Source organism: Neomonachus schauinslandi, chromosome X (assembly GCF_002201575.2).
Source record: "Neomonachus schauinslandi chromosome X, ASM220157v2, whole genome shotgun sequence".
In the NCBI taxonomy this organism is placed as follows: Eukaryota; Metazoa; Chordata; class Mammalia; order Carnivora; family Phocidae; genus Neomonachus; species Neomonachus schauinslandi.
Genome location: NC_058419.1, coordinates 1,445,435 through 1,454,867, shown reverse-complemented (window position 1 = coordinate 1,454,867; position 9,433 = coordinate 1,445,435). Strand labels below are relative to the sequence as shown.

General features: G+C 44.2%; 1 pseudogene; it reads right to left on the bottom strand.

The window, feature by feature from the left end:
- Window positions 1-2,119: 2,119 nt before the first annotated feature.
- On the bottom strand, window positions 2,120-3,182 carry LOC110574293 (annotated as a pseudogene).
- Window positions 3,183-9,433: the final 6,251 nt, after the last annotated feature.

The following is a 9,433-nucleotide window of genomic DNA, read 5'->3' as shown; positions in this document are numbered from 1 at the left end:
TGCTATAGGGGGGATATTTGATTATCAATAAAAATATTTTATGATTATATGACTATTTAGGGTTTCTGCCTTTTCTTTGTGTGTTGTGTGTTGTGTGTACATATTTAGTTTTATCGTAACTAGGCAACTTGTACATTTTAATGTTTAAAACTGAGCATCATCTTTCCTTTCCAGTGAAACAAAAAGAAAATTTAAAAATAAACAGGAACGAAATTACAATAGAGAATGTCAATTCCAAGTAAGATCCTATAGGTTCTGCTGATTCTCCCATTGAGTAGCAGGGCTCAAGTCATCATTAGGAGAGAATTTTATTTTATGTATTTATTTTTAAGTTTTTATTTAAATTCTAGTTAGTTACATATAGTGTAATATTGGTTTCAGGAGTAGAATTTAGTGATTCATTGCTTATATACAACACCCAGTGCTCATCACAAGTGCCCTCCTTAGTGCCCATCACACATTTAACCCATCTTTCACCCACCTGCCCTCCAGCAACCCTCAGTTTGTTCTCTATCCTTAAGAGTCTCTCATGGTTTGCCTCCCTCTCTCTCTCTTTTTTTTTTTAAGATTTTATTTATTTGATAGAGACACAACGAGAGAGGGAACACAAGCAGGGGGAGTGGGAGAGGGAGAAGCAGGCTTCCCACCGAGCAGGGAGCTCGATGCTGGGCTCGATGCGGGGCTCGATCCCAAGACCCTGGGATCATGACCTGAGCCGAAGCAGACGCTTAACGACTGAGCCACCCAGGCGCCCCTGCCTCCCTCTCTTTTTATCCCTTTCCCCTATGTTCATCTGTTTTGTTTCTTTCTTTTACAAAAATATTTTATCATTTATTTATTTATTTATTTTAGAGAGAGAGAGCGCACGCGTGAGGGGGGTGGGCAGAGAGCAGAGGGAGAGGGACAGGCAGACTCCCCACTGAGCACAGAGCCCAATGCAGGCCCCATCCCATGACCCCGAGATCATGACCTGAGCCAAAATCAAGAGTCAGATGCTCAACTGGCTGAGCCACCCAGGTGCCACACATCTGTTTCGTTTCTCAAGAGAGAATTTTATTTTAAAAGTGTCATCTTCAGGGCGCCTGGGTGGCTCAGTTGGTTGGGCGACTGCCTTCGGCTCGGGTCATGATCCCGGAGTCCCAAGATTGAGTCCCGCATCGGGCTCCCCGCTTAGCGGGGAGTCTGCTTCTCCCTCTGACCCTCTCCCCTCTCATGCTGTTTTTCTCCCTCTCTCTCAAATAAATAAATAAAATCTTTAAAAAAAATAAAAAATTAAATAAAAGTGTCATCTTCAATTGCAAGGATGTTCATTAAACATCACAATTAAACATGCCAGAGAAGAAGCCATGTTGTCAAAATACCCACTTAACCCATGCAAACATCTCAAACCCACCCTCTGCTGACCTTCTATAACCACATTTTTTAAAAAGATTTTATTTATTTATTTGACAGAGAGAGAGCAAGAGCAGGAACACAAGCAGGGGGAGTGGGAGAGGGAGAAGCAGGCTTCCTGCCGAGCAGGGAGCCCGATGTGGGACTCGATCCCAGGACCCTGGGACCATGACCTAAGCCGAAGGCAGACGCTTAACGACAGAGCCACCCAGGCGCCCTATATAACCACATTTTTAAGGTGCTTTTTCTTTTTTTTTTTAAACAAGAGAAAGTGGACAGATACAAGTTGGTAAATGCTAACTGTCCATATTCACGTAGAGAGACAGTGTAATCTCTGAGCCCAATATCCAGAGAAAGGAGGAAAACAGCTAAAATTCTAGGCATTACTGTACAGGAGCCTCCCACCCTTCAGCTTCCAGCTTCCTTCTGCTAAGGGAGCAGAAGGCTTTTCTTTTTTCCCGCAGAGCACAGTAGTGTTGATTCCATAAAGTTTTTGTTGAGACAGGAAGGGATAAAAATGAATTTGGAAAGAAAGGGGTAGATATTCTTTTCTCAAGGTGTTTCCCCCCAAAATAACTTGAGAACCATGGTATAGAGGGAGAGAAAAGAGACTTCAAAAAACAGGGCAAAGGAGCACAAGAGGAGGGGAAAAAAAAAAAAGACTGCAACTTGCTCCCAGGGACCGGAGAACATTAAAAAAGGAAGGTTGGAATCCACCAGTGTTCCATTACTCAGCTTCTCCTTCCTCCTCCTCTCCTTCCTCCCGACATCATCATCTTCATCTTCTTCACCTTCATCCTCATCTCCTTCTTCATCATTATCTTCCAATCCTTCTTCTTCTCCTTCCCCTCCTCCATCATCCACATCGGGAACCAAGTAGTGCTGTCACGGATTTGACCAAATATCATCTTTGATGACCTCTCCTAACTCATCTGCACCTGCATCAGAATGGTTAGGAAACCAGGTGAAGAAGCTCTCCGGTTCCTCATGCTGTCTCTTCCTGCTGGCTCTATTCTGCGTTTGACTTGAACGTTTCTTGTCAAATCCTTTCCAGATTTCCATTTGACTTCAGTGGACTTTGAAGATGGATCACCACTCTCATTCAGATGAAATTCTTTGGAAAGAGCTTTATTTTCTTTTTTTTTAAAAGATTTTATTTATTTATTTGAGAGAGAGAGAGAGCATGAGAGGGGGGAGGGTCAGAGGGAGAAGCAGACTCCCCGCCGAGCAGGGAGCCCTACGCGGGACTCGATCCCGGGACTCCAGGATCGTGACCTGAGCCGAAGGCAGTCGCTTAACCAACTGAGCCACCCAGTCACCCAGAACTTTACTTTCAAACTAAGGGCTTTCATCAAAATAAGAAAATCTATTCTGTACTCTGATTTAATATCTTTAAATTCAGTCACTTCAACTCTTGTCAAATAATGCAGCGCCTCTTCATCCTCCTCCCCAAGCAGTGCAGACACTTGTGGATGACTGACAAATGTTGTTACCCCCAAATTTGGAATTTTGGTGATAAAGTCCAACCTCTTCTGAAAAGATGGTTGGCAGAGTTTGTTTTATTTCTGTTCTACTTTCAAAATCTCCTCACTGGTTTGTTCATTAAGTCTGTCTATTTCCTTTTGTACTTCATCAGTCTGTTCAATTGCTTCTTGCTGTTCCTTTTCTCCCTTCAGCAAGTGCTGAGAGGTCAACGTCTCCTCCAGCTTGGGGGCAAGAGGCAATCTTGGTTCCTTCATTTGAAGCAGGAACGAAGACTGGCGTTTGGGGGTCATGTTGTGAGTAAAGTCCACGAAACAATGGCAGATGCGTGCCTGGAAGAAGCTCTGATTACTCTCTGCCTTTTCTTTTTCTAGGAATTTGTTCATTTCAACAGCATTTTCCAATGTATTGACATAAAGTTATTCACAACACCCATTATTTGAAAACATTACTGCATCCGTGGTTATGTGCCATTTTCCATTCATGATATGGTTCTTTGGTGCCTTTCATTTTGTCCTGATGAGGTATGTCAAAGTTATGATCCTGCCGGGGAAGGTTCTACCTCAGCCAGGCAGATCGCTTTGCCACCTGCTCTATCGATCGTGTCACCATGCTGGTGACAACAGTCTACATTGATGTCTGAAGTGGGAATGACACAAAGACCCCATCTACAAGTGGGTAAACTTCATTCCAAACTTAAGAAAAAGTGGATTTTCTCCCAACTTAAACAGGACTTTGTCATGAAAAAAGAACTGGACTTTCTTCCACTGTTTTTCTGATTGAAGCTCACAACCATATTGCTTGTTAGTTCTAATGAAGATTGCCATACCTAGCATTTCTTGGAGATATATCTGGGTTAATATGACCCAGGTGTCACTCACACAAGTCATAAAGACATGGCAGATTTTTAGCCCTTGGGAAAGTAACATGCTTTACACCTATGGAAGAAATTTGTCTAAACACCCCTCTTTCTCTGCAGCCTGTCCCTGAGAGCTGCACATTAAGCCAGACTTCTCTGGCTGGCTGCCTCACTGCACTTGGACACGTGCTTATCATATCTCTGACTAATACTATTGCTTTCACAGTTTGGAGGTTTCCCCCGTGGTCACTCACCTCAAGGTAGCTGCCATTAGAGCAGAGCCTTGGCCCTTGGGAAGTCCCAGCAGCGGGCTGTGAAGGTCCTTCAGTCTCTAGCCCTCCTTCCCAAGAGTTGGGGTGGCTACTGACTGGGGAGTTGACTGTTGGTTGCCGCGATTGAGCTAGTTTCTGGGTTCTTGACTGTCAAAGTCTGGTGGCTACTTGAGGTTTCTGGTTCCCTGATCCATCTTGGTTAGTTTCTCTTGTCTTTCATGGTGAGAGACTGAAAGTCCTGTTTCTGTGAATTGTGACTGTGTTGCAGGATACAAAACTGACTGGGCCCCTGTAACATGTTTGTCTTCCGGTTTAAAACTGCAAGCCTGGGTGAGGTGTCCCATCTCCCAGATTGAAGTGACAGGCCAATTGTTCTTTCTGTGCTTCCAGTCTGGGGCCAGAGTAATTGTGCCCAAGTGTTAGCGCTTTCTGCCTGGGCCAGCCCCAGCCCAGTAGCCCTCCCTGTGGACCCGGGGCTCTGTTTACACTTAGCTTCTAGCTCTAGCTGCCGAACTGGTTCTGCCTGTTTTCTGTGGTCTTTGCCCAGAGCTCTTGCTCTCTGGAGTCTAGGGAAGCAGGGAATGCTGCATTTCTGTGTCTTTTAAGGAAAGATACATACAAGTAGCTAGAGAAATGGAACAGGTGCTCAAGAGAGGTGCCCCCGTGAGAATGGTCTCCTAGAGAAGAGGTCGGTTCCTGGGAGAGTCCAGGGCACCTGTGACATCTGGAGCACGGCTATAGCAGGTCTGAGTCTGAGTCTTGTACTGGGAGGGAAACAAGTGGAGTCCCCTCCAGCTCATGAGCCCAACCTCTACCCAAGCTTCCTGAAGCTGGTTCTGACTGCTTTTTCTTTATTTCTCCCCCTTAGAAGAACCAGAGGAATTTCAGGAAAACACACAAGTGGGCTAAGGCAGAATGGCAGGAGAAGCTGTGGATACCAGCATGATGTTGGAATCTTCCCACTAATTCTTGGCTTGCCCTCCGTGCACTCCAACAAAGTCCCAACTTTCTGTAGTGACACGTGAAATGGGGCAGCCCCCTGCACCTGTCAATCTGCACCCAGGGATTCCTGAGCTTATGGGCTCAGCGCTTTGGGAGACACTGAAACTTGGAACCCAACGAAGACCCCCGATTCAGACACAGTCGCAGTGGGGGGACTTTCGTTGCCACAGGAGGCCTCCTTGACAGTCTCTAGCATGTGGGAGAGTTTGAGGAGATTCTTCGGTGGGATGAAGGCGGGGCCTTTTCTCTGTATGCATATCAGTGGGAGGAATTTCCTTGAAAGGTCGCTTTGACCACATCTGGAGGAAATTAACAAATGAGGACACGGAGTCTTTCAGAGCCAAAGGAATTCCTATTTCCATCGGTTTCAAAGCCATTTGAAGACTGGAGGAAAACATTTTAAAATTTAAGCCCACACCTGTGATGCTCCTTAAGGTTAGGAAACAAGAAACCACAGACTGGGTTAGAGCCTGGGCAGGTGTCCTGAGCAAAACTCTCACAGCTCAGAGGGCTGTCCCCAGGATCAGCGGGGAGGCTCTAGAGGCTCAGGCCACCCTCATACCCTGGTCAGGGGTCGTTCCAGTGCTGGAGGACCTCCTCACGTAGCCTGACTTCTCTTTGACCTCAAGGAGAGGGAACCACAGGAGAGCTGCTAGGTCAAGGGTGGCGGGTTAGGGTGGTTCGGGGCGGCTGCAGCTGGGCTTCAAGGTCATCAGGATGGTCCTGGAGTGGAGAGCGCGGGTATGGCACTGCCCTGACTGCAACCCTGTAGGTACAAAGAGGGAGGTAGGCCACTTCAGCTCACACCCTTGGCCACATCCAAAGGGCTGGTGTCAGAGCAGGGAGTTATTTGCTGTGATTTCTTTTCTTTTTCCAAATAAACAAACATTTTTATTTATTTATTTTTAAATATTTATTTATTTGACACAGAGAGAGCACACAAGCAGGGGGAGCAGCAGGCAGAGGAAGAAGCAGACTCCCCGCTGAGCAGGGAGCCTGATGCGGGGCTCGATCCCAGGACCCCGGGATCATGACCTGAGCTGAAAGCAGACGCTTCACCGACTGAGCCACCCAGGCGCCCTAAACAAACATTTTTAGAACTAACTTTGTATTCTTTTTCTTTAAGAAGGACCCAGGGGTGCTTGGGTGGCTCAGTCAGTTAGGCGTCTGCCTTCGGCTCAGGTCATGATCTCGGGGTCCTGGGATTGAGCCCCATTGGGCTCTCTGCTCAGCAGGGAGTCTGCTTCTCCCTCTCCCTCTGCCACTCCCCCTGCTCATGCGCTCTTTATCTCTCTTTCCCCCGTCTCTCTCAAATGAATAAATACAATCTTTTTTTTAAAAAAAGGACCCAAATTGTATAAACTTCAGTCCCCATGCAACGTGGATCTGTCCTCCAGTATGCCTGTTCAGATACTTAAATAAGTTAAAGATATCAATCTTGTGGGGACAATATCATATCCTGGTTTCTTCTATGAACAAAGGTAATTTCCAAGTGCTCAAAAAGGAAAAGAGAAAAATTAATCAATAAAATCATTGAATTTTTGGTTATCATATTCTAATAAGTAAAGATAAAATATGTATGAATAGCCATATAAAACCAACTAAGCTATTAGTAAAAGTCTAAACAGTAGTCTTGTTTCCTCAATACACTCTTTCTCTGTCTCTCTCTCTAAAACAGGTTTGGATAAGAGAAAATGAAAACTGGGTTTTTTTTTTTAATTGCCATGATGTCCTGGTTGCTAAGTTACAGGATAAGGAAAAAGGAAACACACATTGCCATCAGGCCAAACAGTAACAGTTGTGAAGAAGCTTCAGGACCCTCCTCCTGTATTAAATACTCTTCCCAATATTTCAAGGGCTTTAACAACATAAGAGAGACAAATGGGGAAGTGGCCTCAAGTCTGACAGGAAAGGGAAGGCAGAGGTTTTTGCAAGATCTGAGATGTATTTATCTGAGCTTTATTATGTGGAACTTCCTAAACTCACGATACTTATCCTGTACATCAAATAAGTTATCACTTCTTACACTAAATAATTATGTAGTCCCACAAAGCTACTCCACTTTGTAAAGCACGTACTTATTTATTCACCAACTGTGATTGTATTGTTTTTCAAGGTCAACCTACTATAATTTCTTAATCCATTGACTTTGCAACCTTGGGTGAATAATAAATTGAGGCGGTTAGCAAGTAATCTCTACCTGGACAATCTCAAAAGGGATTAAAATCCATACAAACAGAGAACGCAGAAGTATTCCATTACTTTTTACTTACATATTGTTGTCTGTGTATAAACACAATTGCCCCTCATACCACCCAAACTCAGAAAGTCACTGTACTATTAACATTGCTTTGTGCTATGCCTGGTTGCTTTAATTATATTTTAAAAACCTAAAGTCTTAAAGCTTTAAATAGTATTGCCATCAGAACATCTTTACTGTGACTGTACATAAGTGTACATATAAAGGTGTATTAAGTCAATAAATGTTTTAAAAGCTTATGTATAACAGAGTAGAGAGGCCTGGGTGTTTAAGTGATTACTAGCTTTTCGCACTGGTATTCTATCCAGAGGGCAGAAGTTTTTCTCACCCTAGTAGGAACTGACAGCTCAAAATTCTGTTAACAGAGGTGCTTCTCTGCTGCCCCTCAGCATGGTTTCTTCACAACAGAGGCCAATTATAAGAAAATAAGCAAGCAAGAAAAACAAGTAGCAAAGGCTCTTTCTTAGAGGAGGAGCTAGGATTCCGACCAGTTATTGTGTTACCTTCTCCTGTGGGTTGTTATCAAGTATTGTGACTCTGGTTACACTGTCAAGGCCATGGGCATTTCCTGTGCTCTTATCAAGCAACTGACCAGTCTCCGCTCACAACTCTCTCTCTTTTTTTTTAATTAACTAATTTCCTTTTTTCCCTACTCCCCTCCCTCCCCTCCAGCAACCCTCAGTTTGTTTCCTGAGATTAAGAGTCTCTTTTGGTTTGTCTCCCTCTCTGGTTTCGTCTTGTTTCATTTTCTCCTCTCATCCCCTATGATCCTCTGCGTTGCCACAACTAACTCTCTTTGATACCGGCTTTCTCCAAGATCAGTCCTCAGATTAATAACGCTGACGAGATTCTTCTCCATGCCGCTGTCCTTGGTAGATGGCTGCTTTGTAGGGCCAAGGTTTGCTCCTTTGCCTGGCTCGGGTGACCCACCGGGCAGTGCGTGTGAGTAAGGGGGGATGTTGGGAACAAGGAGGCATGATCAATGTGCCATAGTTATTAAAAACAGCTCAATGGGGGCGCCTGGGTGGCTCAGTTGGTTAAGCGACTGCCTTCGGCTCAGGTCATGATCCTGGAGTCCCGGGATCGAGTCCCGCATCGGGCTCCCTGCTCTGCAGGGAGTCTGCTTCTCCCTCTGACCCTCCCCGCTCTCATGTGCTCTCTGTCTCTCTCATTCTCTCTGTCTCAAATAAATAAATAAAAAATCTTTAAAAAAAAAAAAAAAAAAAAAAAAAAAAACAGCTCAATGGGATTATAAAAGCTACCCTGTACATTTATCAAAATTTAATTTGAATATGTTAAATTATTAAATTAAAATATTAAATTAATTAAAACGAATTTAAATATGTTCTGGTAGAAAGGGATAAAATACTGATACATATGCTGCACTGCAGACGAATCTCAAAAACATTACGCACCTCACACGAGGTCAAAAGGCCGAAACAGTCAAAAAGTGAGTCCACAGGTGAATGAATAAACAAAATGTGGTCTAGCCATGCAATTGAATGTTATTCAGCTGTAACAAGGAATGAAGTTCTGACACCTGTTACAACATGAATGAACCCGGAGAATATTCTGTCGAGTGAGAGAAGCCAGTCACAAAAGGTCACATATTGCATGATTCCATTGACATGAAATGCCCAGAATAGGCAAATCCACAGGAACAGAAAGCACATTATGGGTTGCTAGGCGCTGGGGGGCGGGGAGCAGGGAATGACAAGTAACTGCTAATGGGTACAGGGTTTCTGTTTGGAACAATGAAAATGTTCTGGAATTAGTGGTGATAGTTGTTCATTGTGAACGTACTGAATGCCGCTGAACTGTACTTTTTAAGATGGTTAATTTTATGTTATATGAATTTCACTTCAATGAGAAAACAGTTGGGATGCCTGGGTGGTACAGTCGGTTAAGCATTGGACTCTTGGTTTAGGCTCAAGTCACGATCTCAGGGTCGTGGGATGGAGCCTCAAGTCAGGCTCTGAGATCAGCACAGAGTCTGCTTAAGATTCTCTCTCCCTCTCCCTCTACCTCTCCCACTTGTTCTCTCTCTCTCAAATAAATAAATAAATCTCAAAAAAAAAAAAAAGAAAGAAAAAGAAAACACTTAAAACATGTTTTGGTGGGCGCCTGGGTGGCTCAGTTGGTTAAGCGACTGCCTTCGGCTCAGGT